At 41.0% G+C, this 25458-nt stretch overlaps 1 protein-coding gene across 5 annotated transcripts in view; it reads right to left on the minus strand.

Moving 5' to 3' along the window:
* THRB (thyroid hormone receptor beta) overlaps nt 1-25458 on the minus strand; it is a 285196-nt gene that overhangs the window by 184406 nt on the left and 75332 nt on the right. The window contains exon 1 of one of the 5 annotated variants that reach the window (XM_030550966.1): nt 8582-8612. The exons of the other annotated variants lie outside the window; for them this stretch is intronic. The gene's annotated coding sequence lies outside the window, so the exon portion shown is untranslated. Of the gene's footprint in view, nt 1-8581; nt 8613-25458 lie in introns of those variants that run through there. 5 annotated transcript variants of the gene reach the window in all.

The following is a 25458-nucleotide window of genomic DNA, read 5'->3' on the forward strand; positions in this document are numbered from 1 at the left end:
CGAAAATAAATGCCTACCAGAGAGTCTGGGAATGGGTTGGAAAGACTTCAGAAAAATCTTTAGGAGGGAGAGCACAACAGTTGATCTTAAAACCCTAGACTGAAGGAAGCAGCAGAAAATGACACAGAGGAATGGAAGAGACTAGTTTCTGCTTTGTGCACCAACATTGGGATGGAAAGGATGTAATGCAATGTATATTACTGATCATTTGTGTTATTCTTCTCAGGACTCCAGTCAGGCTGTACCTAACTGGGTATTAATTTGGTTTGGTCACAACTAATTTTAACAGTTGCTAAACTCAGAAATTTTGGAAAGCAGAGCCTAAGGATCAATTGCTTCAGTCACACCTGTGCAGCCCTACATGATTGTATGAATACGAGTGTAGCTGAGGGCAGAAAATCACCCTAAAATTTCAAATAGTTTCTGTTTGCTGAATTTTCATTTAACCCAGGAACCAATCAGCCAAAGTGTCTGTGAGTTATTTGTAAAAACCCCTCTGGTTTTTATTTTCTTTAAAAGAATCAGTTGGGCTAAACAGCACCATTCAAAATCAGTTTATTTTCTGTCTCTCATACAGATCTAGCTTCATCTAACCTGAATCATTAAAACCTACCAATGAATACACCAAACAGCTCATTTTCCAGACATGTATGATATACTCATTTGCAAATTACTTCCTTTTTTTTCCTTCTTGATCACAATTAATCATAACACTTAACGATCGTCTTATACCACATATAGTTTTTAAAACGCAAGAACCATTTTTAGTTTGAACATGTTCCGTTGGCATTCTAGAGAAGGTGGAAGGTCAATAGGATCTAGAAGGATTATGAACAGGTTTACAAGGGGAACATGATATTACGACAATCGGAACCAGAAGTTTCAGAATGTTACCTAAGAATAAAAGATTAGCGTAGTGTAGTGTAATCTGAGTTTCAAAGAGTGGGGAATAACTGCATTTAGAAATTCTTAAATTATGAGACACTTTAACATGTCTATCCATTGTTTAACCTCCTTTCAGTCTTCTTGTGGATGTGACTAGTTTTCAATGCAGTTAAAAATAATTTGAAAACACAGAACAAATAATCCAGTCCCATAAAGTGGATGCCACCAAGCACAGCATGCCACTTTCCCATTTTGATAGGTCCAGTATTGGTTGTCTAGAGTAGGGAACGCTTCTTGCCATTTTCATTAATCTTTTGCTGACAGGAATGTGGAGCTCCTCACATTAATCATTACTTCCTGGTAGTTTCCAATGGGTTAATTTCCAGCTATGGAGTTCATGCCTGGAAATGTGACTTCCAACACCAAGGATTTCAGAGATAATGTAGTGCTGTATCATGGTTAATTACTGGAGAATCCTGATTCTTGGCATCAAAGTTAAATACGATTATTCCTTTACATCAGGTATTCATAAGTGGTTCAACACCAATCTTTTTTATTTTTCTGTATGACCTCATATCCCTGTTTCTTTGGCTTAAAGATGTAGTATATTATTCTACTCCACAATTAGCAGAAAAAAGGCTTCCTGCACCATCATATGTCTGGGGCAGGAGACAAGGGGTGGATTTTGGGAAATAAATGCAAAAGAAACCAGGAATTTCAAACCTGATCCTGAGGGTTCTCTCTACTTACCCTATAACCTACAAACAAACTGCAATTTATGCTTTAATAAGGGACCTGTGATGTTCTGCAAAACTTCAGTGCTGCTTTCTGAGTTCAAGGCCAAAGGTGTCTGAGGAGGATTTTTTTTCTCAATTTTCTGTGTCACTTCAGTGCAAACCTGAAAACATGCTAACCTCTTATGATGCACACACAGGTTTAAAGGGTAGGTATCTATTAGATTATTTTTCTCTGCAATTATATGTTTTTACCTTTACTAAGCAAATGAACATTCTGACTCTAGGAGAGGGCAGATGTTTTTTTTTAATTCACTTCCCAGAAAAGAGTTTCACAAAATGAGAGTAAGGCAAATGCTGCTAGTGGTCTTATTCTGACCCAGGGGAGAGAGGGGAAAGTGTTTGTAACAGGGCAAAACTTTAATAGCTAGATCCAGCCAGTAAGTTGGACTTAGACAAAAGCCCAATGATTGTCTCTGGACTCACTAGTTCCAGGAAGAGATCCTCCTCTCACACTATATAACAAACACAAGTTGTTATCAACCCTGGATTTTACTATCACCTGTTTTTGTGCTGATGAGTAGAAAGGGAAAGCAGTGCAAGGATCCTCTCCCATTTTGAAGCCCACATAAGGGTAAACATAATAGAGACTGCTCAAGCCTTGCTCCCTAGGAGGAGCAAACCACCAAACAAAATAACACAAGGAAGATTGGGTAGGAAAGGATGAGAGTCCACGCCCTCCATCCTCACTCTGCTCAAATCCACTGAACAGGGGAGCAATCTGCACTATGCTAATGGCAGTCTGCACTCCTGTTTGCACCAAGCAGCCCTGGAATAGTTTGTGTCTCCTGAAGTGGTGTTCCTCTTAGAGTGATGTGCATCTGCACTTACCCTACTCACCGATCTGTGCATATTATACAATTGAACCCTTTTTGTATAGCAGCTTGCATATCATAAAAGGCTGAAGAATGTGAAACTGGCCCATCAGGGTGGCTAATGAAGGTCACTCACACCTTACATTCCATCCTCTGAGGGAGAGGAGTGGAGATGGGGCTTTGAAGTTAAAAAGAAAAAAAACACCTTTTTGAATTTGGATTTTTTTTCTTTTTTTAATTGAATTTTAAACAATTAGCCTTTCTGTGCAAACCAGCTCAATAAAACGAGGGAATGTAGGCTTGGGGTTTGATCTGTGTTCAGGGGCGGCTCTAGGGATTTTGCCGCCCCAAACACGGCAGGCAGGCTCTCTCCGGCGGTTTGCCTGCAGAGGGTCCGCTGGTCCCGCGGCTTTGGAGGACCTCCCGCAGTGCCTCTGAAGCCATGGGACCAGTGGACCCTCAGCAGGCAAACCGCCAGAGGCAGCCTGCCTACCACCCTCGAGTCGCCGGCAGAGCCCCCCCCGCCCCCCCCGCGGCTTGCCACCCCAAGCAGGCACTTGGCATGCTGGGACCTGGAGCCGCCCCTGTCTGTGTTGTTGCCTTGTGATTTTCTTTTCCTTTTTTACTCCTCTTCCTTTTTTATTTCCTATTTTATTTTATCCTTGCCAAGATAAACCATCCATGTTCTGAAGGTACCTAAGCCTCCTTCTAACTACCTCTGGACACACATAGCAACAGTTTACTTTAAGCTTATGCACATAAAGCTGCACATTTCTGCTTAATAGTTAATTAACTCTTACTTTGAATAAAAAGCTAAAACATCGGCACCTCACACAACCGTTGGGAAGGGGAAAATATTACTATTGACTACAGATTTCTTTTGTTGAAATATGCTATCCTATCACGCTAAGAAAATTAATTTTGACATCTACTTTTCCAGTATGGTTGTGACTTTTAGATATATCTTTGCCTTCTAGTAAGTTGCACACTCAGTAAAACTACATGTGGGTTGAGGAAGCTGTGTTTTCATTTTGGCAAAACATAAGTCATTGTGTTCTGGTTTTGCCAGCACAGGTAGAGTCTTGCCTAGTTCTGAGTTGGTTTTGGATTCACTACCTATCAGTGAAATTTATTAACAAGCAGTTAACGATTCTAAACTTTCCTACGCAAGTCTAGTAGAAGCTCACTAATTTGCAAACTCCACAGTTTGCACATGAATAAATGGGGTATTTTCTCACTTGTCAGAAAAGATATTATAGCAAACTGTTATAGTTGAACCTCATGTTTCTAAGACCTAATCCTACTACAATATAACAAATAATTAACTACACCTATCAAATGACTGAATAACGTACATTTAGTGCTGCCTATTATACTTTTTTACTGTTTGTCTTACGTAATTTACAAAATTCAGTAATTTGAAATGTGTCTCCCATTGCATTATTGCAAACTAGCCAGGTCCTAAACTATGAAAAGAGAGGGCTATTGGACTCCAAGAACCAGAGGACACAGGAGAGCGATTAAAGGAAGATTACTGTATTAAAGGTGAATTAAGCAAAGCTACAGAGCAGAAAATGGAAACAACAGAACAAACGTTAGCTCCATGGATGATGATGAACAAGAATGACTTAAAAGCATTTGTAGATTTCAGCACGAGATCAGCAGCAGTTTCTAGGTAATCCACTGCTGGGGGTATGTATATACAGAAGTTAGACAACCATGGCTGGCCCATGCCAAGTGACTCAGGCTTACAGGGCTTGGGTTGTGGGGCTGTTCAACTGCGGTGTAGACATTCCTGCTCAAGCTGCAGCCCAAGCTCTAGGATCCTCCCACCTCAGAGTCACAGAGCTCAGGCTGCAGCCCAAGCTCGGATATCTACATTGCAATTAAACAGCTCCTTAGCTTGAGTCAGCTTGCACAGGCAGCTATGGGTTTTTAATTGCAGTGTAGACATACCCTCCGGGACTTGAGAGGTGGTGTGTGAGGGAGTTGCTGAAGGTTGAATGGACCAACCCATGTCTGTAGCAGCCTATATCATACAAGGCAGTGGCTCTCAAACTTTAACAAAGCAGGACCAACCCATGTCTGTAGCAGCCTATATCATACAAGGCAGCGGCTCTCAAACTTTAACAACCCAAGGACCCTCATTTTGATTTAAAAATTTTCAGGATCTCCAAGTCCCTCTGCTCAGCCCTTGCCCTGCCCCCTTCCCTGAGGCCATGCCCCTGCCCCAGCCCCTTCTCCAAGGTCACACCCCCTTGGGTGCAGGAGGGGGTCCAGGTGCAGGAGGGGGCTGTGGTCTCTGGGAGGGAGTTTGAGTACTGGAGGGGGTTTAGAGCTGGGACTGGGTGTGGTATGGGAGGGAGTTTGGATGCTGGAGGGGGTTTAGGGCTGTGATGGGGATGGGGTGCTGGAGGGAGTTTGGGTGTGGGCTCTGGGCTGGTGGAGGGGATTGGGGTGCGGGAGGCGGTGAGGGGGACAGCACTTACCTTGGGCAGCTCCCAAAAGTGACTGGCACATCCCACTGGCAGCAGCTCCTAGGTGGGGAGCCTGGAGGTCTCTGTGCACTGCCCCTGCCCGCAGGCACCACCCACGCAGCTCTCATTGGCTGCAGGGACATGCTGGCTGCTTCCGAAAGTGGTGCAGACCCAAGGTCCCCACTCCTCATGCTCCCTTCTAGTACCTCCTTCATGCTGGGAGAAAAGGGGAGGAGTTGAGGGTGGGAGGAGGGGGAGGAGTTGATCAGCAAGGCCCACACTGGTATAAGGACCTTTGTCCACAGATACTCTAATCTGACTTCCTGCATGGCACAGAACACAGAACCTAAACACACTAATTTCTGTCAGAAGCACAATAATTTGGGGTTGAACTAAGGAATCTTGCAGAAAGATAGTCAGTCTTGATTTAATAACTCTACGTGATGAATAATCTACCACATTAATTGGTAAGCTGTTACAGTGGTTAAATACACTCACTGTTAAAAATGTATGCTTCATTTCCAGTATGAATTTATCTTGCTTCAAATGTCAGCCATTGAATCTTCTTTTGTTTAGATTAAAGAGTCCTCTAATGTCAAATATCTTCTCCCTGTGTAGGTACTCATAGATGGACTTGGCAGAATTCAATATTTATATTTTTGGTAGTTTATCTGAAGCATTTTTTTTCCTATTTTGCCATTTTAAATTTTCACATTGTGGGGAGGCATCAATAATGGTGTAATACTGCCATTACAACACATTTTATGCACATTAAAGTAAGTTCTCAAGCAGCATGTTTCTCATCTTATCTATCTGTAAATTTCAAATCATCATCTAAAGAAATATTTTTCATCGGTTTGTGTGTGCATGGTGAAATTGATGTTTATTGACATTTACTGATGAAAAATCTAATCCTTCCAAACCTGTTTATATACCATAATCAAGTTGCCTCTTAAAATTGTCTTCAGTAAGTTAAATAGATTTAGTTCCTTAAGCCTGTTGGAGTTTCAAGCATGTTTAACAAGTTACAACTCGGAATGGAAGGGCCAGGTTAGGCTGCTGCTGGTGTGGGACAGTTGCTGTGATATGTTACAGGAGGGTTGTGTGGTGTTTAGGCAACTGAAGAGGGACTCTGACTCAGTACCCAGAATCCTCAATTCAAACAAATGTCAGAGAAAAGGTATTAAAACCATTTGTATCAAGTTTTCTAATATCTGAGTGTACTATTTCCCATCCCCTTGCAGGCACAGGTTTCTCTGGCTACCAGAAATAACGGTATTCCATTCCTGAGCTCTCGTATATTTGGGGAAATGACAATGGGATACAGCGCCTTCCATCTTCAGTCTACCCGTTCAGTTCAAAATCAGCCCAGAAAGGTAGTTACCAAAAATTGTTGTTGCCCTCTGAAGGCTACTTGGTGTCCTATGCCAAACACATTGGTGGTCTCACAGGAGTGTCCGATAATTGGATGCCAGCATCACAAAACCCATTTTTAAACAAAGCTAACAAGCTCTTTTCTTGGCTGTCCCAGGACAGATGCTCAGAAGTGAGCAGAGGAGGAGATGTAACCATTTCCATTCATGATCTGAGAAAATGTATTGGGGCCATGTGAGAAAACTTCTGCTGCTACTGTAATGCCATACTAATTAGTGATTACTATTTACACTACAGTAGCACACCAGAGCTTTAATCAAGGCCCTCTTGTGCTACGTGCTGTACCACAAACACAAACAATTCATGTTGGGCAATATTGTGCCCAGTCCTTGTGCAGGTGAAAAAGCGGGGCAAAAGAAGCCTTCTGCCTTGTATCCTCATTTAGAAGTCAGGCATCATGGCACCTGTTGCACTCAGTGTACAAGGGCTGCTCAGGGCTAGAATCACTGCTGGGACTAGCTACTTCAAAGGAGGCAAGATGGAGTGGGTCCTGCCCCTCCACACCATCCAGCATGTTGCCCAACACCCGTGTTAGCACTGCACACTACAAAGTTCCTGTGATGGGAGTATTCCCTAGGGAGACAGACAATCAATTCCCTGGCAACCAGTGGCTGGTGCGAAGGTGGCACAGTACAACAGTGAATTCACCTCATTCTCTCTCAGAAGTCCCACTGGCAGAAGCTGCTGCATACTACCCCCAAAATGGGGCTGTGACTAAAGGCACAATTTAACTGTCAACATTTTAAAAAAATAATAATTCCACTTAAAAGCACAGAGTAAGACGCTCCAGTGTGACACTGCATAGAGGTCTGCAGTTGCATTTATTATAAACATTTTTTTATATATTTTCCACAACAACAACAAAATGTGTGTTGACACCTCGCTACTTTTTCACCACAGTTCTGATCGTGGGTTTTTTCATTAATATTTCAGACTACTATTGACTTGAGATTTCAAAAGAGTTTACACTTTGCATAGCTTTTTAATTTCTTCTCAACGTGCCCTCCTCCCTATTCCAACTGAAACCAGAAGCATATTTTATGTAAATATAGCAACGGTTTTAGAAGTCAGCAGGTTTTACAAAACTCATCATGATGCACTGCTAATTGGAGGAAGTTTGATTTTGAATGAATGTAGTGAATCCAGTTAGCTATTCTGAAAGCTTCTATAAATTAACAGTTGATCAGGTCTAAAATGTTTAAAATGGGGAGCAGTGTTAGGAAACAACAACATAAAAATCAGAACTTTTGGGATGTCTATGAAAATAAAACTGCTAACTGAAAAACAGCACTTGGAAGTACTTAGGTATTTCTCTAGCACTATAAAAAGGGTCATGCTCAGTTGCCTGTCATAACAATTTGCCATCAAATATCTGATTGTATGTGATTTGACTTTACAGAAACTTGCACAAATATAAGCAGCAGCGAAGAGATTCCATAACATGGCACATGCATCTCAGCATCGTCATCAGCAAGTGAACAGATAAAAAAATTAAAAACCTGCAGCAGTGTTCTTCCAGTTGGTAACATTTGCCCTTTTTTTTGTGCCTTCCTGTCTATCTGGCAGACATATACAAAATCCATTTCTAAAATGTAATCTGACTTGTTTTGTAAGGAGGAGCCAAGGATGACAGTCTTAAGGAGAGTATTCTTGTTTGGATGCACAGGGGTCTATTTACTCTTGTAACTTTCATTAGCATTCATGGGTGTTACACACATGCAACAAGTCAAGTACATATAAATTTCTCAAAACACAAAGAGCTTCTGGGCATAAAGTCATATCTTTTAGTGGCAATACCATTGGTACTTCATTTTCAGGCTGCAAAACAACTCTCTTTTCAGGAAAACAAGTTAACCGTCAAAATAGCAGAAATTGTACCATACGCTGAAAAAATATATTTCTCTTGATGGCTTAGGACCAAACAAGTTTCAAAATCTGGGCAGTCAGCCTGCTGGGATTTAGAAACTTCACTAGGGAGGGGAACAAAACAAAAACATGCAGCAACATCTGAACCAAATAATCATATTAGTGGATGTAATGACTTCCTCTTTTCAATCTATACTTTAACATATTGACTCAGACTATCTAGTATCAAACCTAAAATGTTGGACAGTTTTGTTAAAAATCAGCAGAATTACTTGAATATTTCACTGGAAATAGTATAATGAAATGTTACCTCATTAGTACTTCATTTTCAATACCTTTGCTGAAAAGAGTAAAGAAATCCTGTATTAAAGATTCATTTTGTAAAAGGTCTTCTCTGAAACTATTCACTAAATACATAAAACTACATTTTCTCACATCAGAGTTAAAATTATTCTCAACAACTTTATATGGAAATATTATGTAAATCTTTTAACAAATATTTAAAATATTGTGAGAATAGGAAAACAAATTGTCATTGATCTAATTTGTAATCTGAACCCCAGGCTGTTCATACACAGTTCACAGCTTTGTTTTCACCACAGGTGATATTTTTATGCTTGTATATTATTTATTACTTGTATTGCAATAGTGCCCCATCGTATGAGGTGCTGTAAGAGACAGCCCTTGCCTGGAAGACTTAACAATTTAAGAATACTTGGCACTTTTTAAGAGAAACCTGTGTGAAAATGTACATATGTATACTGCTGTTAGCCTCAGCCTGCATCTTAAATGAGTTAAGGTAAATGGCTCACAATGACAAAGATATGGAAAATTCATAGAATATCAGGCTTGGAAGGGACCTGCAGCTTCTCTGTTGCCTCCTGGGGTCTGCCTAGCAACAATGCCAGAGGGATTTAGAAATTAATTATTAGAAGTACCAATTTATATTAGTATATGGTCACCCAGGAACTTATATCAGTAGATTCAGGGCTTGTGGTGTGATCAATAGCTTCTGAAGCAAAGCTGTGATAAAAAGGATTCACACCCTAAATACACTTACAGCCAGCAGTGCTTGAAGACACATCTAACTTATCCTGCATAGTTTTAAAAGGGGAGTTAAAGCTGATTACAGCTGGCTGAATATCTACCAGAAAAAAATCCTAATCTACTGAAAGATAAAGCTAGGCTTATGCTAAATGAACAGATCCAGAAAACAAACCTCATCTGATCCAGATGTTTATTAAAGGGCAGGCTGAATTAAGGTAATCTACTGCCATAGGAGCATCCCACTATGTCCCCTTCAGCCCTCCAGCCAACTTCCTGCTTAGGCTAGTGAGGTCAGGAGCCACTCATACAAGAGTTATCTGCTGGAGGCGGGAGGACCCCACAAATGCTCCTCTTCATGCAGGTTGAGGTCTCTCTGTCTTCAAATGAGAGATACGCTGTCTTCTATCCAGGTGCAGGGGATTTTCAGCTCCACCTCTCCTGAAGACTATGTGTGGGGGTTTCCACCATCCAACCATCCCAGCAGAGGGATATGTGTGGGCCCTCCTGCTACCCCAGCAGAGGGCTCTGTATGTGCAAACCTCCTGACAGCCCAGGAGAGGGCTACATGTGGGCATTTAAAAGTCATGTGCAACGTTAATGATAACAGTACACCATGCTCTCATGCTTGGCGATATTATGTTCCCTCATAGAGAGGGGAAGAACTCTACAACCAGAGCTTATAGATTTCCTTACAATATCCAGATGTGTCACATTTATTTGATTAACAAAGTACTTTTTCTTCTAACTGTATTCTAGGATATGCACCATCAAATGTCTCTGCCATGTATTGTGCTTCCAATTAAATATATATCTTAAAAGACCATTAAGTACAACTTAGAGAAACAAAAGCTACTGATTGCTGCCAACACTAAGCAACAAAGATCCTTTAAGTTCAGCAAGAATTTAATGTACAGCAAGGCATTTGACATTGTCCTTTCAATTCAGCTTAGGAAAATAATATCTCCCTTTACAAGCTCAGAGCTTTTCTGAACATCTCTTTATGAATCACTAATAAATTGTAAAACTCATTATTAGGAAAACAAATGCCAGAAATTGTTCCTATGAAGGCACTTTGCTACCCGCCCAGTTTACAAATTTACTTACAAAGAACCCCATGCTCCATCTTACTCCTGTTAAAATTACGGAAGTTTTGCCATGGACTCCAGTTTGTGAGGAGTAAATATTACAGTATAACATTGTAAACATTATTATTTCTGTGCAGTTGGCAGAGGGAAAAATCTTGATCTGTTGATATTTTGTTGCTAGTCCTCCAGAGGACTAGCACTGCTAATCTAACCAGTTGCAGCCCTCTAATCATATCTATATTGCATGTAAATATGTTAATGTTGCAGGAAAATGTATTCCTTCTACCAGGTTGAGAAAATAAACTGAATTGCATTGAGATCTAAAAATACAAATACATTGTCTTATTTTAATCAGTATTGTTTCATGATTTTGTGTTGTACATTAAATTCTGCAAAGGTGGAGGTGCAACAACATAGCTCAGCATTAACCAGAACTTCCTATATAGCCACAACAAATATATTCAAAAAGCTAAAAAATGAGGTTTTGCTCTAGCATCTCTCTCAGCCATGTCCATCAAGTGATCACAGTGTGTTAACCATTTGCTAGGTGATAAAAGAAAAGGCATCAGTGAAGACTTTACATAATGCAGATATTATTGCCACATTCTACCTGGGAGGTCTTTGAGCAAAGAGCCAAGTGCATGTATCAGGGCAGTATTTTTCCATTTATACATACAAGGAAGCATCACCTCCATTCTCACACAAGTCCCCTCGTTCCAGATTCATTTCAGGATCCAGTTTTTAAAAAATGTCTTTTTTGTTTTTGAAACCCTCCACTGACCACTCTCCCTCTTTGTTTTCCTCTTGGTTCCTCCTCATGATCTCATCGCATTGATGAGATCAAGGCAAATCAATCCGGGGGTAGGGGGGTGGAGACACAATAAATCTCTCAAAGTTACTAAAACAGCTTAAAAATCTTAGTCTTCTAGTCAGATTCACATCATGTAGCATTTGTGCTCATTTACTCTGGCACAAATCCTGGCTGAAGGCTCTGCTGGTAGAAAGAAGACCAGGAGACTAGCTGAGCAAAGGGGCTGCACGTGAAGCCACTGGAAGCCAACACAGCCCAAGAAGTGGACGACAGTAACTAGAAAAGGAGAGTAGTCAGGGTGACCGAGAATGTACTAATTCAGGGACAAATTCCTCTCTGGTGTCACTCCTTTAAATTTTGCCCTGAGTGCCACTCCTCTGCAGTTCCCAGTTAAAATTCCCACCAGTGGAAAATTCAAGGAAAGGCAGCAGTAAAAACCCCACCAGAGTTCTCTCAAGCTACTTCTCCCTTAAGATGCAAGGAACTTCTCTGGCACAGAAACATAATTTAATTCTTCCTGTTCCAGCTTTACTAAGTCAGGCCTATTAGATTTCACTGTTCCAGAATATGCTTGGGAGAGAACACTACAGAATGAAGATTGCTCATACAGATGGTAAGAGAGGACTGCGGCAGTTTGCAAGCTGTGCCATGCCACTCTGTGAAGTGAAAAGCTCTGGGTTTAAGGCCATGGCATGTCAAAAATCTAGATTGTGACATGCCTTTTACTTCTCTGAAATGAACACTGCAATCCACGAAATGCTCAACCTTTTCTGAAAACGACTCTGTATATATTAGTAACGTATTGCTAGGCTGTATGCATATTTGCTTGTCACAATTATAAATATCAATATGTATGTTAGACTAAGTGCTTTGGATCCAGCAGATGCATCTGAAGAATGTTTACTTCTCATACAATGCTAATCACTATCATTATGCTGGTTTATGTTATCTCTAGGATCAAAGGCTGGAAAGTCCATTTTTGGATTGGGCAGTAACGGCAAGTTCATGACTAGAAGACTAAAAGAAAAAGAAAAACTGTAAGAATCCCTAACAAAGTATAGGTATGGATTAAAAAATAGCCATCGTCACCAGAAAACTGAATATGGTAACGCAGTCCACAGTTACATAGGCACATTCATCTCTGCCAACAGCAAAAACAGCATATGGTGCTAAATTCTGCTGCCCATCCAGCATGAGCAGCCAGAGTTTGTGTTTCAGGTTATGCCTTTTTCTTGAACAAAGAGCTGAATCAGACTCTGAGATGCACAAACAAAGATAACACATTTCGGATCAACTCTGGTTTTCTCCTCTCTTCAATCTTTACTTATTTCTTTCATTAATCCTAACAAGTTATTTGGAATTCATTCATTGTGGCTATGACAGCTAACCAGCCATAGAAGTCACTATGTGGCTTCTTGATTTTTTCAGGACCTCTATGAGTTCTTGCTATCTAGCTCTCTGTAGTGGTCTGAAGAAGCCACTGCTTCCATCTGAGCAGCCTGTGCCCCCTGCAGAGAAATAAAGATATTACCACTTTTGCTTCTGCACATTCCCTGTGACCCCTGCAGGGAGCCAACGAGTCACTGCTGCTGGTGACCAACCCTCTGCAGAGGGTGAAGATACCCATGTATGGCTGAGAACGTGCGGTCCAGTGCCATGAGCTTTGTGAGGAAGCAGAGGATCCACAGCCCCTAATGCTATTCTTCTGTTCCTGATCCTTCAACGTTTTTTGTGCATTACATAATGTGACCTATAAAATCATTTTTTAAAAAAAGCAAAACCACAGCTTTCAAATTTTCCCCATAACAAAGCCTTCATTTTTCACATTCTTTGCCATGACAACCAATCAAGTACAGAACAAAATCTCCTTGACCCTTTCTTTCTCCCTCTTCATTTTCTTTTCCCTCAAAGACTCTACTGAGTTTTCTTTTTGACTATCTCCAAATCTTTCTGACCAATGCACAAGAACTGTACAATTGGTCCAGTGATTTCCCCTTTCCTGCACTCTTTGGTTTCAGTAATACATTCACACTGCATTGTAAAGTACTTGCAGAATTTCCATTATAAACTATTTATAGTTGAAGAGATGAAAAAGCATTTTTGCCACCATAATGCAGCTCAGACTTCAAGTTTATATTTTCAGAATTTATCTGCTTCATGCATTTTTAGTCTCTTTTTAACAAGTTTTCTTTTTTACTTAAAAAAAATTTAAATGAAGAGACAGCCAAACACACTTAGTTCTTAAAAGGAAAAATAAAACCTTACTACAAAAATAACTAGATCCGTTAAATCCATGTCAATCTCATTTCTCGAATTTTGTTCATATAATTTGATTACTTTGGGCATTAAAATGAAGAGCAACAGTATGATTCTGATGCTGAGATTTCATCAGAAGTCAGCACTGCTAAACTGTGCTGTTTTCAGCAGTGGGCATCCATTCTCTCTGGGGAGAACCACTACCACATGATCAGGAACCAGCTTTGTCATTCTTCTAAAACGTTTACAACAATTTCATGCATGTAGAGCCCAATCCAATGCCCACTGAAGTCAGTGGAAGGACTCCCATGGAACTGAGAATAAGTGCTCAAACTACAGATGGGCTTAGGATGCTAAATTCAAATCTGGATACAGATTTCAAACAACTCAGTCTTCACACTTTTTCTGATCTGGGTGTTTGCTAAGAAAGATAGGGACAACCTGGGCTGGTCTTAGGGGAAATGGTGCCCTTTCCCTGGCTGCACCTTCCAGGGGCTCAGAGCCCCCATCCCCTAGTGTTCTGCAGTGCCATTCCACAAGGGGGAATCCTCCCCCACAGACTGAGGCAGAACCAGGGGGCTGTGGCTCTCTAACAAGGCCCTCTCATTCCTCCTCCCCAGCCCTACTCCTGCTCTGCAGTGACATGTAGCTCCCCCCCCCCCCATCACCTATCCCCCTAGGTGAGCAAGCACAGGAACAAACCTTGGGACAGATGATTCTGTGGGAGAGGCCAAAGGGGGAAGATCTCCTGGAAGTGGGCAGGCAGGCATTTGCCCAGCTCTCTGCTCAGGCAGCTTCCCCACTGCCATCGAGGCTGAAGTAGGTGAGAAGTGAGTGAGACAGAGCAGGGCTGGGGACTGCCTGCGGCTTGGGCTCTGGATTACCTAGCTCCTGCTTGCTGTCGGGCTCCAGGAAGCGGCATGTCCTGGGGAGGGAGCAGGGATGTGCAGCCACATGCAGCCCCTGGCTGCCAGCCTGAGTGCATGGCAGAGGGGGCAGCAGGGAGCCACACAGCAGCTCCATAGCCCTGCACCTTCCAAATCCCCTGCAGCCAGGCCAGGCTGGGCATGGCAGCCCCTGCTCCATCACTCCCTGACTGTGTTGGAGGGAGCTCCACATCACCCCAGGGAGCCAAAGGAACTACTGCTGCCACTGCTGAAATCACCAAGGCGAGCTAAGACCCTCTTTACCATGATACCCCCTGACCGCAGTCGCCCACCCATAGGTCCAGCCCTGGAGCCCTGGGAACAACTAGCAAAATTCACATCGAGATGCAGCTTTGCATTTTAAACTCAACATTTGGAGGTGTTGAGATTGGAGGGTTTCTTTCTTTCTCCTCTCAATTCTGAATTAATGTTTTCAAGCAATATCCATGTGTCTACCTAAGCACGATATGCAGCAGTGTTAAGACCAAGCTGTAAACTGGATTTCAGAGAAACCCCCAAAGGATACTTCTCTTTCATTGTTTTTAAATCACAGGCATGAAATACATTTATTTTTGTACATTTTCTTAACTCACATTAACAAACACACATGATTTGATCAGTTGTAGTTTTTTATGGTACATAAAAAGATGGATTGACATATGCGCAGCTTCAAAATATCATACTCAGCTCTATGTAGGAAATCACGAAAGAGATTGTGGGCCTGATTCCCATTTACATGAAGTTCCCTTTATATGAGTGACACCTGTTTGAAGGCCTTTTTACAGTGTCAGAGAAATGTAAAGGTGCCTCACTCCCACAATCTAAGCATGGTGACTTTCTTTTTAAAATGAGCTATGTGCTTTACATTTCCTGGTGCCATCAGAGCCCCTTGGAATATTTATAGCTTTGTAACTCTCATAGACTCATAGACTCTAGGACTGGAAGGGACCTCGAGAGGTCATCAAGTCCAGTCCCCTGCCCTCATGGCAGGACCAAATACTATCTAGACCATCCCTAACAGACATTTATCTAACCTACTCTTAAATATCTCCAGAGATGGAGATTCCACAACTTCCCTAGGCAATTTATTCCAGTGTTTAACTACCCTGACAGTTAGGAACTTTTTCCTAATGTCCAACCTAAATCTCCCTTGCTGCAGTTTAAGCCCATTGCTTCTTGTTCTATCATTGGAGGCTAAGGTGAACAAGTTTTCTCCCTCCTCCTGATGACACCCTTTTAGATACCTGAAAACTGCTATCAGGTCCCCTCTCAGTCTTCTCTTTTCCAAACTAAACAAACCCAATTCCTTCAGCCTTCCTTCATAGGTCATGTTCTCAAGACCTTTAATCATTCTTGTTGCTCTTCTCTGGACCCTCTCCAATTTCTCCACATCCTTCTTGAAATGTGGTGCCCAGAACTGAACACAATACTCCAGTTGAGGCCTAACCAGCGCGGAGTAAAGCGGAAGAATGACTTCTCATGTCTTGTTTACAACACACCTGTTAATGCATCCCAGAATCACATTTGCTTTTTTTGCAACAGTATCACACTGTTGACTCATATTATGCTTGTTGTCTCCTATGACCCCTAGATCTCTTTCTGCCATACTCCTTCCTAGACAATCTCTTCCCATTCTGTATGTGTGAAACTGATTGTTCCTTCCTAGGTGGAGCACTTTGCATTTATCTTTATTGAACTTCATCCTGTTTACCTCAGACCATTTCTCCAATTTGTCCAGATCATTTTGAATTTTGACCCTGTCCTCCAAAGCAGTTGCAATCCCTCCCAGTTTGGTATCGTCCGCAAACTTAATAAGCGTACTTTCTATGCCAACATCTAAATCGTTGATGAAGATATTGAACAGAACCGGTCCCAAAACAGACCCCTGCGGAACCCCACTTGTTATACCTTTCCAGCAGGATTGAGAGCCATTAACAACTACTCTCTGAGTATGGTTATCCAGCCAGTTATGCACCCACCTTATAGTAGCCCCATCTAAATTGTACTTCCCTAGTTTATCTATAAGAATATCATGCGAGACTGTATCAAATGCCTTACTAAAGTCTAGGTATATCACATCCACCGCTTCTCCCTTATCCACAAGGCTCGTTATCCTATCAAAGAATGCTATCAGATTAGTTTGACACGATTTGTTCTTTACAAATCCATGCTGGCTATTCCCTATCACCTTACCACCTTCCAAGTGTTTGCAGATGATTTCTTTGATTACCTGCTCCATTATCTTCCCTGGCACCGAAGTTAAACTAACTGGTCTGTAACTCTCTATTATTAATTCTATATTTATAGCAAAAGACCTTTCCACTGAGTGACAGCTGTGATATTCCATAAACATAATATAATTGAAAAACAAAACCACATTTTCTTTAAAGATACAAAAATTCCTAAAAGAACTATTTTCAATTGTGGAGTATCTGAAATGTGGAGGAGGACGTTTTTTCCATGTTTCTCACACACAAGAAAGATTTCAAAGTAAAAACTAGCCATTAAAGAGAGAATAAATAAATCAGAATAAATCATGTAAATCAGTAAGTCACAGATTAAAACATAATAGTTTGTGAACCTATCTCCCCTGATAAAAATAATTAAAAAGACAAATACTAAAGAATAGCTTTGATACAGCACTGCATAGACACTGAAGAAATGCAAAAGCGCCATTTCAGTTCCTAATCCAGTTTAGCTCAGTCATGCCTTTTAGTTTTCCAGAAGATCTTGGCATTAGCTCCAACAAAAAAGGCAAATATGAGTTCTGAGGGGTTTTATCTTGTTAGGCTACAACATCTTGCTGGAGGAGTTTAAATAAAAAATTGACTGAGATTAGTCATATTTGGCCATCAGCAGCAAATGTCACTGCAATCACTAGGAATGTTTACCACCTCCTCACAAACCACAGCGACAAAGTTAGACAGCTCTGAAAAGAAATTAAATGTTAAAAGTGGCATGTAAAGTTAAAGTTGTCAGACTGGATAGTGAAACTAGGGCCTAAAAGAGCTAGCTGCTCTGTTCGTTCCCTCTGGGGCACCTGGCACTGGCCACTGTTGGAAGACAAGATACTGGGGGTAGATCAGGGTCTCAAACTGGGGGTCGGGACACCTCAGGGAGTCACGAGGTTATTACTTGGGGGGAGTCATAAGCTGTCAGCCTTAACCACCAAGCCCAGCTTCACCTCCAGCGTTTATAATGGTGTTAAATATATTAAAGTGTTTTTAATTATGGGGGGGGTCACACTCAGAGACTTCCTATGTGAAAGGGGTCACCAATACAAAACTCTGAGACCCACTGGGCTAGATGAACCTTTTCTCTGACCCAGTATGGCCATTCTTATGTTCTTCTGTAAAAATACTGCCACTGAGGTTTGACAAGATGTCCAATTATCCATGTGGTACCCTTTTAACCTCAATATCTTTCAAGGAAAATTTCTGTGTGAGCAGTGTTGGCTCTAGGTTTTTTTTGCCACCCAAAGCAAAAAAAATTTTGGCTGCCCCCCACCCCAGCCCTGGGCTCCCCCCTGCAGTCCCCTGCTGCCGCAAGCCTGGGCTCCCCACCCCCACATCCCCTGCCGCCCCAGCGCTGGGCTCCCTCCTTTCCCCCACACCAGTGCCCTCCCCCTACCCACACTCTCCTGCTGCCCCAACCCTGGGTTCTCCCCCAAACCTGCACCCTCCTGCTGTCCCAGCCCTGGGTCACTGGTAACTCGCTCCCAGCGCGGTTCATTCAGCAGGAATTTTGGATGTGCATAGAACACAGACAGGATTGGTTCCCATATGGTTACAGAACTGCAATAAAGTGGAACAATTTTCAGCTTGTGATTGGAGGCTATCTGGATGCATACTATAAGACTGTCCTGCATAAATGAGGAAAAGCTGAGATGCCTTTATTATTCTTTTGTTCCACTCTGTTTCTATGGGGAATTTGCCAATGCAATATTACTGTCTTCCTTTTAAACAAACAAACAAACAAAAAGGCAATGGCTGTTGAAAATAGCAATTCCAGTCCTAAAAACCACAGGGAAGCATTTCTTGTTTCTTCATTTCTTATCCTACTTTTTCCTACAGCAAGTTACAGTGGATCAGTATATTTGATTTGGGAGAAATGAAGTAACACCATCCCTGCCCATCCTGCCTAATAGCCATTGATGGACCTATCCTCCATGAACTTATCTAGTTCTTTTTGGAACCCTGTTATAGTCTTGGCCTTCACAACATCCTCTGGCAAAGAGTTCCAGAGGTTGACTGTGTTGTGTGAAGAAATACTTCGTTTTGTTTGTTTTAAACCTGCTACCTATTAATTTCATTTGGTGACCCGTAGTTCCTGTGTTATGAGAAGTAAATAACACTTTCTTATTTATTTTCTCCACACCAGTCATGGCCATAACTCTCCAAGGTATGTAAGCATATGGGACTACAGTAAAACCTCAGGGTTATGAACTCCAAAGTTATAAACTGGCCAGTCAACCACACACCTCATTTGGAACTGGAAGTACGCAATCAGGCAGCAGAGACAACAACAACAAAAGTAATACAGTACAGTACTAAAAAAATTAAAGGAAAGTTTAAAAAAAGATTTGACAAGGTAAGGAAACTGTTTGTGCTTGTTTCACTTTTCTTCTGCATAGTACAGTTTCAAAGCTGTATTCAATCAATGTTCAGTTGTAAAATTTTGAAAGAACAGCCATAATGTTTTGTTCAATTATAAACATTTCTGACTAATGAACAACCTCCATTTCCAAGTTGTTCATAGCCCCGAGGTTCTACTGTACTTGTGTATTTAAAATTAGGCATGTGCTTTATAAGACAAAAAGAAATAAAAGGTGGGAGAAAGAAGTAAAACATACAACCAGACTGGTCAAAATAATGATTGTGGCACACATCTAAATTTCCGTTTTATTTCAATAAACTATAAAACAATTTTAAGTGATTTTCTCATCTTTATAACTAGATGCATCAATCAGAATATCTTCTATAGTACAGGAAAGCTTTCCCTTGAACTCTGAATTGCAATCACCATGACAGCTGCACTCCACTGTGTAGGTGTTAGTGGTGTTTTCAACTGTTCCAGGGAAACCAGAGAACCATGAACTCAGTTATTATAAAATGTATTTGAAAGTATGCATGTTGGACTTATTAGAGTTAGTGGAAGCAGCCAGGCCTCAGGATCTGGGACTGATGGCATGCAGATGACATCTTGGAAGAGACACCATGCCACAGCCTGTCATGTTTTGTTCCAAAGCCCACAAAACACTAATGGTGATCCTTGGCCAGGGGTATCATTCAGTGACATGTACCATGTTCTATTTCTTAAAGCTACTGAGCCAACTTCTTTCCCCCATTTCATCAGAGATCAAGTAAGAGAAACTAAAAGACAAATGAAAAAACAGCGGGGCATGGGGGTGTGGAATAAAACGGCACAGCTTGAAGCACCTACTGATGCAAGGCATAAAGGCCTGGAAGAAAAGAACATGTTTCAAGCCAAAAATATGTGAACAACTCTAAAGCTGGATAATGTACTCCAGCACAGCCAAACTGCGTCAGTTGCATCGTCTTGACAATGAAAATGGAAGCAGAGCCCAAGAGGAAGTAGATGGTACCTGCAACTTCCCACAGCATACCCTGTCAAGCAACTGACTCGAGTCAATTGCATCCAATGCAGTGACAAAGGAGGAATTCACTAAATCTACCCATCCCAACCAAAGGCAGCAATGGCTAGTGAGCCTGAAGCCTTAAAGGTGTCGATCACATAAAAGATCTTGCAGCCAAGTTAGAGTTAGTGCATTAATGGATCAACTTTTTTTTTAAATAATTATAGGCTGGGTTTTGACCCTTTCACCAACCCCTTTGAACCTCAAAAGGTATTCTAACAGGGAAGTTGCAGGCTCCCCAAAGCAGGGGAATCCCTAGCTGACATGGCCAGCTCTCCTGGTCGCCTCTGTCACAGGGGGAATGTTGAGGGCATGAGGGAGTGTGACAGAAGCACAGTGATTTCTGGAGAAATTACATACTGTCACCTAAGGGACATTACCAGCCAGTGTAGGGGCAAATCTGCCACCCAGCTGTTCCCAGGAACAGGGAACACCAGAGACATCTTTAAACTTCACCATCTGAATTTTAAAAAAGACATTCATTTTTCTAGCCTTATGCCATTATATTTTGTATAGGGAATTTAAATGAGAAATTGTTCCACAATACATGATCACAATCTTTATATAATTTAATGAAGACTGTTATGATTTCTATTCTTGTAGAGTCAGGAAGAATTCCACATTTCCTCACATAATTAAAATATTAAGTAAGGGATCACAAACAAAATCAATACATTTTGTATAAAAATATATTGAGATCATCTTTTATTGAGAGACTCTTTTATTGTTAGCTGACTGACCATCTGAAAGTATCAGAGCATCATTAAGAAAGTTTGCTACCTGTTTTACCTCTGGTATGGGAATTACTTTTCTGACCTCTTTTCTAAGGTCATGATGCAAGATCTGGTCTAATTATTTCTGTAAGCAACTTATTATTGGCAGGCAGGAGCATGCAGAATAAGTACTGGTTTTAAGGTTAGCCTTAAACATTCAAACACAATTATCAATGCTGCATGTGACTTAAAATCAACTGGATTATTATTAGCATTTATTATTTATATTGTGATCCTTTAAGGACTGCAGCCCCATTCTGCTAGATACTCAGGGGTGCTGGAACAATTTTTATGATGGGGGTACTGAGAGCCATTGAACCAAACTGTAAACCCTGTATATGATGGAAACCACTTCAAGCCAGAGGGTACAGGCAGCACCCCTCGTTCCAGCACCTTTGCAGATACTTTACAAACACACAGGATAACACAGTATTAAAGAGCTTACCATCTAAGGCTCTGATCTTACAACTGGCTCCACATGGGCAAATCTTTGCGCCAGCAGGAACCTCACTGATTCCAACCACATGGATCTAGCTGGAGGATGAGAGCCTAATACAAGACAAGATACCACAAACAACCAGAAGAGAAAAGTTGAGAGAAGGAGGAAGGATAAGGGCAACAGAAGTAACATCATATAGTTACATAGACTAACAATGATCCTGATTCAGGGAACCATCTCTATATAGAAAGGTGCTTAAGCACAAACAGGCGCTTAAAGATATGTGTTAGCATTTGCCTTGTGTGCTTTCCTGAACTGAGGCGAAAATGCACAACTTGACAATTTTGCATCACAGAAACATTTTTTAATCAAGATTTTATATATTCCCTATCAAACTATAACCTTCTTGAGAGTTGCTTGCCCCAACCCCTGAAAATATGACCACGGCCTATTATATTATTTATTGCCTGTTTTCCCCCACCTAAACAGATCATCCTCAACTGCCACTCTACCCATCATTCTTAATTCCATATTAATTTTTATATATGTTATTATGAGCTGGGTGAAACTTTGTTATGGGTTGCGTTAAAACCACACTGAGATTGACATGTTAATTGAAGGATGAGTTCAAACCTACCAGCAAACATAATCCCCACCTAAGACAAACAGTGTGTGTGAACCCACCGGAACTTTTGGGCGGAATACTGATTTGGATAGGTGCATGTGGGAAAGTGAGAGAACACACAGGGTATGTCTACACTGCAGTAAAAAACCCTGCAACTGGCCCATGTCAGCTGACTTGGGCTCAGGCTGAAGGGTTATAAAATTGCAGCATAGACATTCAGGCTCAGTCTTGAGTCTGGGTTCTGGGACCCCATGAGGAAGAGCTGTGTGTAGCTCAAATGCTTCTCTCTCTCTCTGTCTCACTATCTCACCCACCTTGGGTCTCTTATTAAGAAATTCAGTGTCCTTGTGCTTAAATTAATGGACATCACTAGCCACAATATTTTCAAGTTCCTTTTTCAAGCTTCCATTCTTTGACAGAGAAGTCTTCAATGCTGGTGTTTACTATTTAGCTGTCAGGAAGAAATTCTTTGTACGAGAAAATGTCAGAAGTGTAGGATGATTTTATTTCTCTGTGGAGTGTGCAGCAGCTGTGGTTTGATAATTCAAAAAAATCTCAATTATAAAAAAAAGGTATTCATGCCTAGAGTCTATGCAGAACATTAACCTGAGATTTCTCATCCCAACCTGAGCATGAAGTGTTAATTTCAACCAGTGTAAAATCGATCCAACATTTGAATTCGAAGTCTGTCACCTGCTGGGCCGTTAGCCTTGTCAGTCATAGAGAAAACGAGAACTCTCATTAGCGGCTGACTCAGATGAATCAGCATAATTAGGACAAAATGGCTCAGGAAAAGTATCATTAAAGCATTGAAGTAGTTATGTTATAATTATGGTACTGAGCATTTTCATTCTGAGGTGTAGTTTTTAGAAGTGCTTTCTGGAAAAACTGCCCTTTAGGGTGACATACTTGCTCTTAATCACAAAGATAAACATTTTAGAACTTTGTTCAAGTTTCAGTCAGATTTTTTTTTTAATTATCCAAGGGCAAAAAAAAAAAAGGGCGGGGGGGAGATGTTTTCCAGGTATTGAGAAATTTCCCAGACATTTTTTTGGTTGTATAGATAAATCAAAAACAGTTCTAGGTTAAAAGTGCATGCACTTGAAACGATTTAGCAGCCCTTTACTGAAATGTACATGGTCTAAGGATGTAGGACAATGGAGGTAACAAGAATTTATATTTTCATGGTCTTGACTTACTATCTATTGTCTCTTTAAACAAGTATGACAGCAGTTGAAATCTGTGGTGATTTTTTTTTAAACTCTTATTTCCCTGTCTGCCTTTAGATTATGTCACTGGCTAAAAGACTCTCTTATATTTTGTACCTAAGTGATGGCTGGTGGTTTTGAAATTTTTTGTTTATTTTTATGTTATAGCCTGAATACATTATTGCATTTGGCTTATCCATAGTCACTTCACTTGAAGAATCAGTGAAAAGTCTGCTGCTGCTTTGAAAAGTGGCTCTGTAAAATGGGGATTGTAGGCTCATTCCTGAGCCTTTATTGGCTGCCAGTGATGTCCCTAAAGTTACAAGGTGAGTGAGATAATATCATTTTTTGGACCAACTTATGTTGCTGAGAGAGAGAGAGAGAGAGAGAGAGAGAGAGAGATGTTCAATTTACAAGTAAAATAATTTTTTTCCTTTGACTGCCAGCCTTGCAGATTCAGCCTGGGCTCTGAGACCCAAGCCTTCAGCGATATCTGTATATCCTCATTAGTTTCAAGGGAGTAGGACTCTAGTTCTTGAATTTTAAATGTTAGGAGAAAAGGAAGGAACTCAGAATAATGTTATATCAACCATATTTTAACCTCCCTTTACTATTTCAGATTCAACCTATGACCTTTGTATTTGAGATTAGTCATGTGGAACATGAAATGGAACTGTTTCATAACTTCTCTGAATCATTTTTTAATTTGTGACCTAATGCTATTTCCGTTCTTTGTTAATTAGATCAGGTCAGATTTTCTTGTTGTGCAAAATGCATATTTTAATTAAAGTCTTGGGCTCACTGAAAATTTCAACATGTTTGTGGTACCTGGATTCAAACAGAGTCACAATCTTCCTAAGAATTCCACTGAGGATCACTGGAAAGTTGCAACATCAATCCACCAGCTAAAGGACTGATAGAGGGTTCAGAAAGGTTTTTGAATTTTAAGTTTCAGTACTGTGTTGCTTCTTTCCCTGTGAGGTTAAATAGTGAGCTGAACACCTCTGTGTCAGAAGTTTAGGATGATTGCCTCTGAGAATTTCCCTCAGCTTTTTCATTTTATTTTCAGTGTCTGAATAAGGGTCAAAGACTTCCTTGTGATACTTCACTCTGAATTCTTGGGTGGCATCTTCAGCAATCTGGAGACAATATTCTTTGGTTTTCTCAGATGTAGAATCAAAAGTATTAAATATGAACACATTTTTCCCTGGGTGCTTCTAGCCATTATTAGGTGTTTCTGATCCTCAATCTACCAGTTTGTGCTAATATAGAAGTTGATTATTTTTGTTCTTCCTTTAATTTTTCCTCTGTTTCTCCACTCGTAACAGCTGATAGATTTAAACTTGTAAGGTCACTATCAGGAGGAATAAACCAAGGGTGAAGTGCCTCCAATTTAAAGAAATTGCTCATTTGAAATGCTGTGTTGAAAATGATAACAAAGGATAGTTGTGATTTTCTCATCAAGTTTAATTCTTTGTTTTTATGACTAATCACCAATCAATCTCTGCCATTGTTTGGGTGTTGAAGACAAACAGAGACTGTTTCCAAATGAAGCTAATCTGAATCCCTCTCAGTAGTTCTTCAACATCATCATAGCTATTTATTGATGACAAGGATAGGATTAACAATGTCTCATTTGCAAGATCAGACTCAGTGTTCTGCTTTTCAGTGTCAATAATGTCATTCAATAGCACATTCGATCTTGAAGAATCAGAAGTAACCAATTTTCTTCACTTTCTATAAATTCTTAAATCTTGCTACTATATAACTCTGGACATTGTTTACATTTTACTTTAGAATAACTGCCTGTTGTCATTACTTCAATCCACTGAACAACTTGTTTCCTACTTTTCCCTTCAACTTTTGGCTTGCATAATCACATAAACTCATACAAGGATGTTTGGTAAACACTGATCACTTACTAAATTCAACACTATGAACACTGAAAAATAAGATGAGCAAGAAGAGTTACATTGACCTATTAATGTTTTTGACCAGTTAAAGCAGAGGTGGCCAACCCGAGCCTGAGAAGGAGCCAGAATTTATCAATATACAGTGCCAAAAAGCCACAGTAATACATCAGCAGCCCCCCTCATTAGTTCCTCCTCCCCCCCCCCGCTCCCAGCACCTTCCGCCAACCAGCAGCCCTGCCGATCAGCGCCCTCCCCATCAGCTGTTTCGTGGCGTGCAGGAGGCTCTGGGGGGGAGGGGGAGGAGCAAGGGCATGGCAGGCTCAGGGGAGGGGGTGGGAAGGAATGGAGTGGGGGCAGGGCCTGTGGCAGAGCCAGGGGTTGAGCAGTGAGCACCCCCCGTCACACTGGAAAGTTGGCCCCTGTAGCTCCAGGCCTGGAGTCGGTGCCC

The sequence above is a fragment of the Gopherus evgoodei genome, chromosome 2 (genome assembly GCF_007399415.2).
Source record: "Gopherus evgoodei ecotype Sinaloan lineage chromosome 2, rGopEvg1_v1.p, whole genome shotgun sequence".
NCBI classification, from domain to species: domain Eukaryota; kingdom Metazoa; phylum Chordata; order Testudines; family Testudinidae; genus Gopherus; species Gopherus evgoodei.